General features: G+C 41.9%; 1 protein-coding gene across 1 annotated transcript in view; it reads right to left on the minus strand.

The window, feature by feature from the left end:
* Positions 1-11,760, minus strand: part of LOC136250342 (multidrug resistance-associated protein 1-like) — a 44,863-nt gene extending 33,103 nt beyond the window's left edge. Inside the window, exon 1 of the mRNA XM_066042533.1 lies at positions 11,740-11,760. The gene's annotated coding sequence lies outside the window, so the exon portion shown is untranslated. The remainder of the gene's footprint in view (positions 1-11,739) is intronic.
* Positions 11,761-13,954: the final 2,194 nt, after the last annotated feature.

Consider the following 13,954-nt stretch of genomic DNA (forward strand, 5'->3'; position numbering starts at 1 on the left):
CCGCCCGCATCTAGTTACTGTCAGCTCTAAATATTCCATTATTCCGTATTCTTCCATTATTTCTGGTTATTGTTGCATACTGAGAGGCTCAGTAAAAGCCATCTTGAAACATAGTCTCGTGCCCAGCCGGGCTCGCGCTAATGCGCAAACACCGTCTGGTGACAATGCTCGAGTTTCTTGGGCCCGGAAGTGCGATCCAGCCAAAATATTGGCTGGATCGCACTTCCGGGCCCAAGAAACTCGAGCATTGTCACCAGACGGTGTTTGCGCATTAGCGCGAGCCCGGCTGGGCACGAGACTACTTGAAACAGTGTCAGCTCACGTGTCAGCAGTGCTATCGAGTTGGCACAAACTTTACGTTTGCACTATTTTTGCAACTTTAAAAGCTTAAGCATGCTTTTATGCAGCTTTCTATGGTTGTGCCAGCAAATAATGGCTTGAAAAGCTGCAATCTTATAATGAAATAATAGTAATGGACCGCCCGCCCGCCCGCATGCAAATATGCTTGAGTCCAGGACGGAAACAGAGAATTTATTTGGAGTGGCCTAACAGTGGCGGATCTAGATGGGTTTTGTCGAAACCCCCTTTTCAGTGGCAGTATAAATACATAAACATTGTTGCACTGACAATTTTGAATAGCAAACAACTATATACCACTGTATTTCAGTAGCATGCATGCAGTCAGTGGCGTAGCTACACTGGGGCCTATGCCCCACCGTCAGCTTTCCAGGCCCACCGTCAGTAAATGTTGCAAGTCACGTGATTCGACGAGCGACGATTTTTCACAACGTTACCATGCAGATTTTATATGAAAATCATCGCTGCAGATACAATTTCCTGTTATTTCGCTATTACTAACATCAGCGGACAAAAAAATTAATTCCATTAAATGCCCACTATCACGTGATCGCGAGTTCAAATGTGTGAGTTGGAGGGAAGGTGTCAGTAAAATGAGGCTGTACGTATCGTGATTATATCAAGTCAAGGTGATAACATACTACCAAGAGTTAATAATAGTGGAGGGAGAGTGTCTAACACTGCATAGGCCTGTAAAAAATGATCCTGAGAAATTCAAAGGGATTCCTTCAGATGTGTAAAATGTTCACACAGCAGAACAAGCGGAATTAAAAGGAATGCATAGTAGCATGTGCCTCATCATCTTGACAATCTCCGTATCATAGGTCTAATCTCCAATCACTATCAGCTCACTATTCACAACCCTTTTTGCAGTGAGCATTAAAAGGAATACTAAACCTCTTGCACGTCTTCTATCAAGACCTCACTCAACACCTGTCATAGAGTAGTATCAAGAGTTAATAATAGTGGAGGGAGAGTGTCTAACACTGTATAGGCCTGTAAAAAATGATCCTGAGAAATTCAAAGGGATTCTTTCTGTAAAACTCTGTAATTTGTAGTATTCTCCATAGGTGAAGATTGTTTCAATCATCACATTTCTTTGTTCTCTCAGTGTGCAATCATCACATTACCTGTGGTTAGCGGATCTCCAACACTGCAGTGCTGATGTGTGACATGTTGCTAGCCCGGCGATTAAAATTTGGATCAAGAGTTAATCCGCGAGAGCCGTGGAAGAAGAAATTAGGTAAAATTGCATGTTGATCGAGCAATAGCGTAGGTTGTAGGGTCAATTAGCTGCAGAAACAGCAATGTAGCAGTATATTTAGCTAGCTAGGCACAACCATGCACTTTAATAAGATTTCTATATAAATTTGTAAGAGTCCACAGTGAGATAGACTCTTATGTCGGTGTGGTTACAGTGGAACCTCTATTATCCAGGCACCTCCATTGTCCGGACAGCCCAAATTGGTCATGTGGCTTGTAGTTTATTGACCATAATGAAGGAAGTTTGGCTTAGATGAAAGCACAAGGAGGGAGCCTAAAGGCTGCTGTTTACCTGTTTGATGGCTTGTTTATTGTACTACCACTTGGTTGCTAGGTGATAATGCATTTTTACAGCCCAGGGAGTGACCATGACTGCTCTGTAGTGACTTCCCCCTCTGCCCACTAAACTGCATAGCAATAACAACATTACTTGTATTTAAGTTAGTCACTTTAGCATAATAGCATGTTATTCTTAGTTACGGACATTTCTGAGATACGGACAGTAGTAGGTATCAGACCGCCCGGATAAGAGAGGTTCCACTGTATATTGCATGGAGGACTTGATGCGAAGGTGTGCCCCACCTAGGCCCTACCGTCACTAAACGTCTAGCTATACCCCTGCATGCAGTTGCACTAAACTCAGCGGCGGAGGAAGTAGTTGATATGAGGGGGGGCTGGCTGACCCAGACTTATTTCTATAGTTTGGTAAGGTGAGACCAAAGAAAAAAAAGGTCGCAACCAACTGACAAGAGCTTTCCACCTCACCAGCTACCATTTCTAGTTGATAACTACATAAAAATCCTTTCATAGCTCGCTACACACTGACTACTTTATTAGAGTGACTGCTCTATTAGAGTATCTCGATCTTTATCACGGTTTTCAGCCCCACTCCAAGAAAGATAATTTCGGTGTGATATCATTCTGAGGGGGGCTAAGCCCCCCTCAGCAGACCGAGGGGGGCTTTAGCCCCCTAGCCCCCCCACCCCCCCCCCCCCCCCCCCTTTCCGCCGCCTATGACTAAACTAACATCATTTATAGCTATTAAACCCTCAGCAACACCCACTTTCATCTCCAACTGCATTAAAAACGATCGAGATACTCTAATAGAGCAGTCATATAACTACTCTAATAGAGCAATCAAAGCTACAGCTTGTAATCACCATCTTTGCCCTATATATAGTATTTACAGTTTAAAGCATTGGATTATAAATTTATTGTAATTGATTACTAAAAATAGCCTAAACCTGATCTCAGAGCTTCTAAAATTTTCCGGAGAAATGTCATCAGATGTCTTATTCAGCTTTACCAACTTTCAGCTTTACCAACTTTCAGAAACCCCCTTTTAAAAATCTTAGATCCGCCACTACGATATGTTCCCTCCCAATGAAATGTAATCGAAGTGATCACTAGCTGGTAGAATAATATTTATGTCACTAATGGTTGTGTGTGTGTGTGTGTAGTTTGGTGTTGCATGAAGTACAGTGTATGTCAGCCACGCCCCCGGAAGTGGGAGTGCATTACTGTAACGAACTAAACAGTCTTTACAGTGTGACTGGTGCATGCGTACACGTGCCATTTAGTCGGTATATAGCTTATTAATTTGGTACGTACTGTATACAAAGTCCTGTATTAAAGACCGTAGCAGCAGGCCAGGCGGAGCACGGAAGAGTCCGGGGACCGAAGGGGAGGTCGCAAAGAGAAGGCCACGAGGAAGGAGATGACTCATATTGTAGCTAGTATTTAAGTAGATTTGTGATTGTAAATCGTCATGACATTGTGATTAAAATCATTGCTCAGGCTGAGGTATAAATGGCGTGTTTCTACATCCTCAGTCTATAGTAGACACAACACCGGCACAGGCTTAGACAACACAAACTCATAAATACACATCATTTTTATCCCTACTTTACACCGTATTATACATGTGTGTGTGTGTGTGTGTGTGTGCAGGTAAGTCATGTCTATTAATCTATCAATGTATGGAACCATTTAGACGTCTACCGCTATTGAATTAGCTAAGTCACAAACTGTAGTTAAATGATTTTAAAATTAGACTAGACAATTTCAATTGTAATGAGCAGGACTCACAAGCTTTATGCCTTTCCCCCCTGTATTATATTTATTACTGTGCAGCAATCAAAAGATTATAACGCACAGGTGTGATCATAAAAGTTACTTAAGTTATTACAAAACTCATTAGGGGTAGCAGGGGCGGATCCAGAGTTTGGAAAGAGGGGGGGCACCTTGCTGAAAAACAGTTGAAGACCAAAAAAAAAAAAAAGGTCACAACAATAATAGCTATTTATCCTTTACCAAATATATCACGTCAATAAAATCCTATTTATAGTTTCATAGGTAAGCTACACTGCCTCATGAACATTGTGACTGCTTTATTAGAGTAATTGACTGCTCTATTAGAGTATCTCGATCTTGTATGCAATTTCTTGAAGGGGGGGGGGGGGGGGCATTTGCCCCAAATGCCCCATCCTGGATCCGCCATTGGATAATAAGCCAATGTGTACATAAACAAGGTAGTGGTACAACAGTAGTGTTACAACTCACTAGTCACTACTTGGTATGAATGTAGCAGCTACTTGTACAGGTGTAATTACAGTAGTTGATATACGTTGTCATTTCAACATCTAGTCCCATGAAAAACTTGACACTGCATCTTCATGCAAATCTATAGTAGTTGGTCCAGAGAATCTCTCTTCAATATACTGCTTACATTTGGGGATCAAACATGGGAATTAAACCATTTGCTATCAACATAATTATGTACACATTCAGCTTTGAAACTATAGGCATGCTATGGAAAGTAGTCTGCACTGAATAGGATGCTTTGGTGGAGAATGTACCAAGTATAGGCATTTCTGAGGGATAAGTTTTTACAAATACAGTAAGTGTACCCTGGAATATAAAAGCCAAAAACAGTAGTCCATTCCAGTAGTCCAGTCCAGTGTTTGTACCTTCCCAAAGAGGGGAGACAGTTGGTTGGGAAGGTAAACAAGTTGTTTGAGGTGTTGGGTTGCTAAGGTAAACACATTCCTAGACGGGATATAAATGGACTTGCCAGCATCTCTCACTCCATTATGTTACTTGGCAAGTGTAAGAAGTTTCAGGAGTTCGTGTTTCTGAATTTGCTTCATGACCACCAGACTTGAGGATGTCAGAAGTCAGCTGCACCTGCTCCACCGGCCACAGCTACAAGCTCAGCTTCAATCGGCGGTCATGCTGTTAATCCAGTCTCTAGTAGCTTCTCAGCAGAAACAATTCAGCAGATTGCAGGGGCCATGGCACTGATTATTCAATCCTCCCCATCGGCTACAAGCCCTTTGCAATGCAGTTCTTCTACCACGGTATGAGACCCAGGGCCATCATCAAGACCATCCGACATGAGCTCAGCCAGTGGAGGTAAGCCCTATAATGTAATCTAGTTACCAACCTATAGAGCTCCAATTTGCAAGTCCTGACAGCTAGGAGTGGTTTGCATACTTGTGCAGGCTTTTCCATCAGTTAGGCAATTTGTCCCACCAGCATTTACGTTAGAACTTGTACATTGAAGCAGACAAGAATGCTAAATTATTGGCCACCGGATTACCTTCCTTTTTCTAAAGCAGCAAACCCAGTGCATGTGGCTAACATTTTGATGAGTCAGCACCCACAGCAAGAGGTCACACCAGAGGCGGATGCTTGAGTTGGCACAGAAGCTGGTAGACATCAAGTACCAGTTCTAAGCAGCAGAAGCTAATTGACCTTTAGCTTCCAGCAGTATAGGCTGGCATTCATCAGCCTCAGACAAAGGCAACATTACCAAGCCTAATTGTCAAGCAGCTTATCTAGCAAAACAAACAAACAAACAAACAAACAAAACAAAATTGAGAGCAACTCTCACTATCAGTCAATAACCTCTGTAGTCTTCAGCCTCTAAATGGCTCGTTATTATACCTGCAGGACTCACAGGTCCACTGTACCAAGGTAGCAACTCACATGCGTGTATTCCTTTTGCAGGAGCACCCCTGGCATTCTGGCCATCATTGCCTATTGATCCACTGCAGGTACCATCCATTCCCTCACTGCCATCTCTACTCAGCAATGCTGGCACATCTGATGTCCTACCCAGTACCCCAGCGTCCCCAATGGTTGTGGCAGAAGGAATGCCCCTTCTTCCAATTAAGCTGGTTGAAAAAAACAGACGATGGGAATTTGTGGACCTGTCTTCATTACTCGAAGAGAATGCTACCCAACCAGCTGAATTAATAGTCAATGCTGCTGGACAGCGGATACTTTCTGATTCAGGAAAAAGAGTCATATCACAGATATATTGTCATGGATCCAGGCCTTTTCCAGGTTCATGGCAGTATTACTTTCTGATAACAATACTACCAAAGAGGAAGCGACAAGGTAGGAAGCCCACCTACACCTAGTTCTACAGCTGTCCAATGATTTGGGAACACAATGGCTAAAATATGATAAGGATTTTCGAGAATGGGCAGCAGCCAAGTCCTTAAGGAAGTAGGGGGAGCTGAACTTCCCCATATATGGACAATGTCTAGCAGCCCAACAAAAACAGACGTGGCTTCTGCCTGCTACAGCTAAAGCAGCAATAGCAAGAAAGAGGGCTACACCATATTCAATTCCTGCTGTGTGCTTAAAGTGGAATTTCAAAGAATACTGTGATCAACAACCATGCCAGTTTCCCACAAGTGCTACCATTGTGGAAGACCGCACCAGGGAAAGACTGCAAATCCCCAGCAGGAAAGGAACAGCCTCACTAAAGGGCACCGGATTGATTAACTTTAAATTTATGATTAAATAGTTTGTTTATTCTTTTTTCAATAACATGATAATACATAAAGTAAATTAAGTATTGCTTATAGGTAGATAGTTGTAAGCCTTTGAAGTCTTTGCTCTTGGGTGATTCCCCCTGTCAAAGTGATATAGGTCTATATAGCAGCCCAGTCTTAGTAATATTTCACAACTTTTAATTCCATCAACATTCACTTATAAAGGGCCAGCATTTCCACCTTGGGGTGTGATCACTGCTTGGTCCTTTCACATTACAGGCTTGCAGCTGAATCTATCTCTCTTCAAGAGTGGGATGGTGGATGATGGCTGTTACTATTACACTGAAGACCTACTTGCTCTGAATAGTCACCAAGGGGAGCAGGTGGTCTATCCTTGTATGCTAGTAGTCACTCTCCTTTAGTGTTGGAGAGCTGGAAGAAGCTGCTAACACACCACCCAGAGAGAATATATGTTAATTACATATTGAGTGGAATTGCAGACGGCTTCCGGATTGGCTTTGATAGGACACATCATCTGAAAGCATCTGAAAATATGCCATCCAAAGTGCCGTCAGTTATCTCAGAATACCTGGCCAGAGAAGTGTCTCTCAACAGAATGATCAAACTTCCAAGAGGAGTTTATCCCGAAGACATTCACATCAGCCCCTGGGTGGAAAGTGGAGACTAATTCTGGATCTTTCCTCTCCTAAGAATCACAGTATAAATGATGGCATCTCTCTCCAATTGTCCAGTTTATCGTATGCTTCTATTGACCATCTATCCTCCATAGTACTGCATAAACACCAGGGTTGCTTTCTAGTTAAAGCAGATATCAAGGAAGCTTACAGAATGCTTCCCATCCATCCTGTAGACCAACCTCTCCTTGGAGTATGTTGGAAAGACTCAGTGTATATTGACAATGCACTACCTTTTGGCTTGAGGTCAATCCCCAACATTTTGGCTGACACAGTGCAGTGGATCCTTCAGAGCAAGGGGATCGGTAATAGCCTCCACCATTACCTGGATGACTTCATTCGCGTAGCCAGACAAGCTATTCTCCAGAAGACAAAACTGGTATCCCTATTTGTTGACTTAGGAATTCCACTAGAACTATCTAACCTTGAACGTCCATCCCAGTGTTGACCTTCCTTGGCATAGAGGTAGACACAGTGGCACTGCAGTTCAGACTACCAGAGGAAAAGTTAATCATGCGCAGAGCTGTTATGGGACTGTGTTGAAAGGTGTTGCATTCTGAAGAAGTCCATTCGCAAGAAAGACCTTCAGAGCTTGGTGGGAATTCTCCAGTTTGCTACAAAAGTGGCCCGCCCAGGCAGACCTTTCCTCTGCAGATTGTACTCCATGCAAGAGATTGGAAGCAACCCATCTCAATATTCACTTAAATGCTCCAGCAAAAGCAGATCTTTTGTGGTGGTTCCTCTTCATCGAGAGATGGAATGGCATATCCATCCTATAGGATGTTCAAAGACAGACTGCAGACGTGTCAGTGTTTTCTGATACATCAGGGTCATGGGGTTGTGGAGCCTAGGGAGCCCCACACTGGCTTTCCTTAAAGTGGTGTCAGAGACGGCTTCAGTCACTCTCTATAGCTATCAAGGAATTGATTCCAGTTATTTTTGCTGCTGCCATATGGGGAAAGTTCTGGTCAGGCAAGATAGTATTGTTCAGAGTAGACAACTTGGCAGTGGTAGAAGCAATCAACTCTACCTTCTGCAAAGACCTTCACCTCATGCACCTGATTTGTTTATTGGTCTTCTTTGCTGCCCATCACAATTTCTGGTTCCATGCAATCCACTTAGCTGGTAAAGACAATAAACTTGACATGTTTTCTTTCATTTCACAGGTTCCCCAAGCACTGTCTCATCCCTCAACAATTCCTCCCCCCTAATCACCCTGGTGACGCAGAACCACACCTGGACATCCAATAGCTGGATGAAGCTGTTCAAGGATACTTTGCAGCTGCTTTAGCTCCCTCTACTCACAAGACCTACGCTGCAGCTGAATGCCGCTATCTCACCTTTTGTAATAGTTTCAACCTCAATCCTCTACCAGCCAATGAGAGTACACTCTCTGTTACTTTGTAGCATGCCTTGGTTAACAGGGCTTGGCCCACAACTCCATAAGCACCTACCTTCCTGGTGGTTGGCAACTACATATCTCTCATGGACTAGGTGATCCTCAAGTGAGCCAAATGCCATATCTCAGGCAGGTATTAAAAGGTGTCAAAGTTGAAGCTGGAAAAAAGGAAAATGCACCCAGTGCTTGGCTGCCAATAACTCCAGCTATCCTTCAAAAACTGAAGGGAGTGTGGTTTCAATCAGAACCCTCTTTTAACACCACAATGTTATGGGCAGCTTCATCAGCGACATTTTTCTCTTTCTGCAACTCATGATCAGGAGAGATTACAGTCAGTTCAACATAGGACCCCAGAACACACTTGTCCCTGAGTGACCTCTCGACAGACAACAGTTTCAATCCTATCAGTGATACCATTGAAACTAAAACACTCAAAGACTGACCAGGACAGAATAGGTGTCAAAGTTGTCATAGGGAGAATGGGGGATGACATCGGTGTCCGCATTGTTAGCATATCTGGTAGGGCGAGACCCCCAACCAGGAGCCTTGTTCATCTGTGACGATGGCTTACCTTTACTGAAGTCAAGATTTGTGGAGGAAGTTCCATCTGCACTGACTAAGGCTGGCCTCCCAGCTCAGGACCATGTTTTTCTAATAGGAGCTGCCACCACCACAGCTACTGTGGGAAGTCAAGATTTGGTTATACAAACTCTGGGTAGGTGGAAGAGTTCATTCTATCAGCTATATACCAGAACTGCTCCACAACACCTGGCTGCTCTCTCAGCAAGGCTATCATCATGCAGGATCTGACTCACTACTGGCCAGACCTTAAACTGTTTTTTTTTTTTTAATTTTTACAGTGGTTAATTTATAGTAGGTCATATATTTGTGTCTTGTAGGGGAATCATTAAAACCACGTGTTGTAAAATTTATGTACTAACCATCAATCAGTGTAAGACTATATACATGACATCAAATTTGCTTGAGTATAATCTTACAGGTAGAGTCCCTATAACGAATTGAAGTACAACATGTTGTTTATGTGGAATACTTGAAAGTCTGGCAACCCAGGGATACAATGCTGGCATTCACCAGCTTATATTATGTGGCACTGGTATCCTTGTCTATGGTTTCTGTGGTATCACGTGACCTGTCAAGAGGTATGACATCAATGCAGTTTATATTGAAAGCCAATCAGCAAAGTCATGTGATTAAACAGGTCTCCAACCCTATGGCAATAACACCAAAACACTTCCCATACACCCATCATACTTACAACTGTTATGGAGACTGACAAGCAGTTAACCTATATTAAATGCTACGCTGCAATGCTTAAAAATGCTCAAATTATGCTGAACCCTTTTTACTAACACAATTAAAGCACCAAACTGGTGTCAGAATTAGATTTCGTGTGATTGAATTGCTCAAGAAAGTGTCCTTGTTCAAGATTATAGCTCAGTACCATTGTAAAGTTAATGTGACAGCAGCTACAGGGACCTGGCAGCCAAATGTTTAAGAAAAGGTATCAGAACTCAATTACATTACAAAACATGTTAGCCAAAGGATGGCCATTGAATTCAGCCTATTGCAGTATTATTATTATTATTATTATTATTATTACTAGGACCGCGTCACATACAACCAAGTACATACACCAACGTGACAGCCCCCCGGTGAGGCTATTAGGTGGTGAATGCATTATCCCCAAATCAACTCAATATGTCACAGTAGTGACAGATATAACACAATAGTGGCATCGTAACTAAAGGCCACCAGTAGCTAAGTGCCAGTCAGCGGCGGAGGAAGTAGTTGATATGAGGGGGGGCTGGGCTGACCCAGACTTATTTCTATAGTTTGGTAAGGTGAGACCAAAAAAAAAAAAAGAAAAAAAAGGTCGCAACCAACTGACAAGAGCTTTCCACCTCACCAGCTACCATTTCTAGCTGATAAACTACATAAAAATCCTTTCATAGCTCGCTACACACTGACTACTTTATTAGAGTGACTGCTCTATTACAGTATCTCGATCTTTATCACGGTTTTCAGCCCCACTCCAAGAAAGATAATTTCGGTGTGATATCATTCTGAGGGGGGCTAAGCCCCCCCTCAGCAGACCGAGGGGGGCTTTAGCCCCCTAGCCCCCCCATTTCCGCCGCCTATGGTGCCAGTACATCATTGGTGTGGTATAAATGGCACAGTGATGTGTACAAAGTATATGTATACAAAACATACAGGAGAGAACTATACATTATTGCAGTATTGTATGCAGCAATACATTATAGGCAACATCACCATGCAGATAAAAATTACGAAGTGTATATTTAGCCGGTACCGGTTTGCAAACACTAACGGCTATTGTGCCGGCACTAGTAGGTTGCCCCGAGCATTCAACTTTAGGGCACGCGTCTAGTAGGTTGCCCCGAGCATTCAACTTTAGGGGATGCGAAAAGTAGTTCCTTAGCGTTAGGGGTAGGCTAGGGTTCAGCTTTGGTTTCTTCTTCACTCTTGTTATATATAGAAGTCACTTCAGTCGGATGTTTATAACGTAGAAACTAAATAATATGGCTAGCTGCAGCACCGGTGGTATAATCGTTACAAACATTGCTTATGAGTACGGATGCCCGGGTTCGAACCCTCGCTTAGACAACTTTTTTTTTTCGCTTTCTTAGGTTTTTTGTACAAGTTTTTTTTAATGCACGTAACATTCTAAGTATTATACCCTCCACTGCCGGTAAAATAGCCGGCAAAACAGTGTAACCGGTACCGGCTCTATATAACCTGCCTAAAAATTATTAGCCAATATACAGCAATGCATATCAACATCAACTAGAGCTAAGTAAGGTTCATCAGTGATGTAGCAATGGCACAGTGATGGGTGACACACTATAGTTATGCATACACAACTTTCAGGAGATAGCTACACAATGCTGTAGGCGTATGCAAGCCAGATGAACCAGATAAAGGAAGACAGCCAAGCCACTAGAGCCTAGTAGCTACGCCAGGTGAAGGCAAAAAAGATTAAGCACGTATTGAATTGCCTGACACCAACACAAAGAAAGTTCGCCATGACAGCTGCACAAGACAAAATTGTTTACTTGTATTTTATATGTAACTGTAAGCTTATTGTAAAGAACGTGGCATATGTCAGTTTAATGTTTTCTTGTATTGTTTATTTACGTGAATGAATCCACTGGCAGCTGGCATGGAGACTTGAGATGTTACAAACATAAAAACTTACTTGTAATCGGATACCACCAGAGGTAACCACCGTAAACTCTTTAAATTTCGATCTCGGCTGCTAGTGAGGCATAATTTTTTCACCAACAGAGTAGTTAATTTGTGGAATTCTCTTCCAGCAGATGTTATTTCTGCACCAACTGTGGCATTGTTTAAGAAGAATCTTGATGATTTATGGAGAACAACAAGATATGGGCACTCTCAAAGGCCTGCGGCCTAGCTTGACAGTCTTGTACTGCCAAGCAATTTTTGTCCATTAATAATAATAATAATAATAATCTTCTTGTTTACACAAGTGGCTTCTGGCTCTCCTGCACGGGCATCACTAATCTTCTTCGCGCAATATGTAAGTAATTAAGCAAGGGTGTGGTACTGGGCGTTGTATAGAATTACACGTATGGTCAAGTCATCAGCACAAACAGGAGCGACGATTATACGTTTGTGCCTTCATTCACAGGCGAATCTATCCCCGGTTGGTTCATGTCTCTAGGCCTCGTAGTTTTCTCAAACATTAATTATTAATTATTTATTTATTTATGACGTAATTTTAACCGCGTTTCGTATTATTTTTAGTACTTGGTTGTATAATTATTGTGATTTTGCTGCTGAAAGACATGGATACAAACTAGGGGGTTGGTATAAAACTAAACTAGACTATAAAATACAGCAGCTGGTGTGCTGATAAGAGCTATCAGCACCCAATTATAAGTTAAGATTACAAGGGAGCAACTAAAAATTACAAGTAAACTAATTAATTAACAAAGGGGTAATTGGGGTGGAACTACACCTTTTTATTTATTTTTTTTTTATTTATTAATGCTTTACAGCACAAGTGCTGAAGGTCTGTAGGACACCTGGTCCTACAGCCTGCTCAAAGACTTTAGCTACTTAGACTTTAACTACTTAAGGTGTGTTTGAAAAGTTGGAGAAAGGAGAAAAAATCCATGACTGGACCTAGGTAGCCTCGAACCTGCAGCCATCCGATTTACGCTCAAACGCTTACAGGAGTCTACCAGGTGGTCAGGATGTTTTCTCCTTGTTATTTTCATGTAATTATATCCATAGGAATTCTAGAGAGTAACTCATTATCTCTAAGTACCCCAAGTAGAACCAAATGGACACTAGTTTATTTATTAATGCTTTACAGCACAAGTGCTGAAGGTCTGTAGGACACCTGGTCCTACAGCCTGCTCAAAGACTTTAGCTACTTAGACCTGTGACAAGGACATACAACATGATAAGTACAGTAATTATTATCATCAAAGTTTGAAGTGAACATGGTCCAGAAGATGTTGTTTAACTGTCTCTTTAGTGTTGCTATAGATAGCTAGATCTAGATTTAAAGGTGGCAGTACATTCCATAAACGTGGTAAACGGTTAAAATAAAAGTGGCGGGAGGTGCTATATTTCGTATAATTATGAACTAGCTTGGAATGGGTTGATGATCTTGTAGAACTGTTGCTGTTAAAATGGACCCACTTGGAGATGTCAAAGTGTAAAGATGGATTCTTGATGGATTTAATAAAAAATAACAAGTCATTTAGTTCGTAAGTAAACATGAGGGGAAGCATCGACAACTTTAATAGTCTAGTTTTATAGGATGAAGTATAATCATTAAGAATGTACTTTGTGGCTCTCCGCTGAACCCTTTCCAAAAGCTGGATATCTTGAACAAGATTGGGTCGCCAGATTTGGGAGCAGTACATAAGTTGAGAACGCACCAAGGAGATGTATAATTGTTTCTTTGTCAAGGTACAGTTGGTTGTAAAACTACGACGGATTAAGCCTAGCTGTTTGTAGGCTCTGGACACAACCATATTACAATGAGCAGACCAGGAGAGGTCAGTAGATATCATGATCCCAAGGTCTTTAATCAGTTCTGTCAATTCAATATTGTTATTGTTGAGGAAGTACTGAGCTGTACTATTATTGTTGCACAAAAAGTGTAAAACAGCACATTTGGAGCAATTAAATGATAAATTATGCAACACGGACCAGTTGGTGGCTATGTTAAGGTCCTCTTGTATAATGTTGAAGTCTTCAGCAGTCTTAGCTGTATGTATACACTTGGTGTCGTCAGCAAATAAAAAGGGCAGTAATTCTTTTAATAGCAAAGGAAAATCATTACTTGGCATGGTATAATTGTAAGGTACTATATACCAAGAGTTTATATAATACTCTATAATAATAATAACACTTGTTGACTTGGACCTGTG

This window comes from Dysidea avara, chromosome 3, assembly GCF_963678975.1.
Source record: "Dysidea avara chromosome 3, odDysAvar1.4, whole genome shotgun sequence".
NCBI classification, from domain to species: domain Eukaryota; kingdom Metazoa; phylum Porifera; class Demospongiae; order Dictyoceratida; family Dysideidae; genus Dysidea; species Dysidea avara.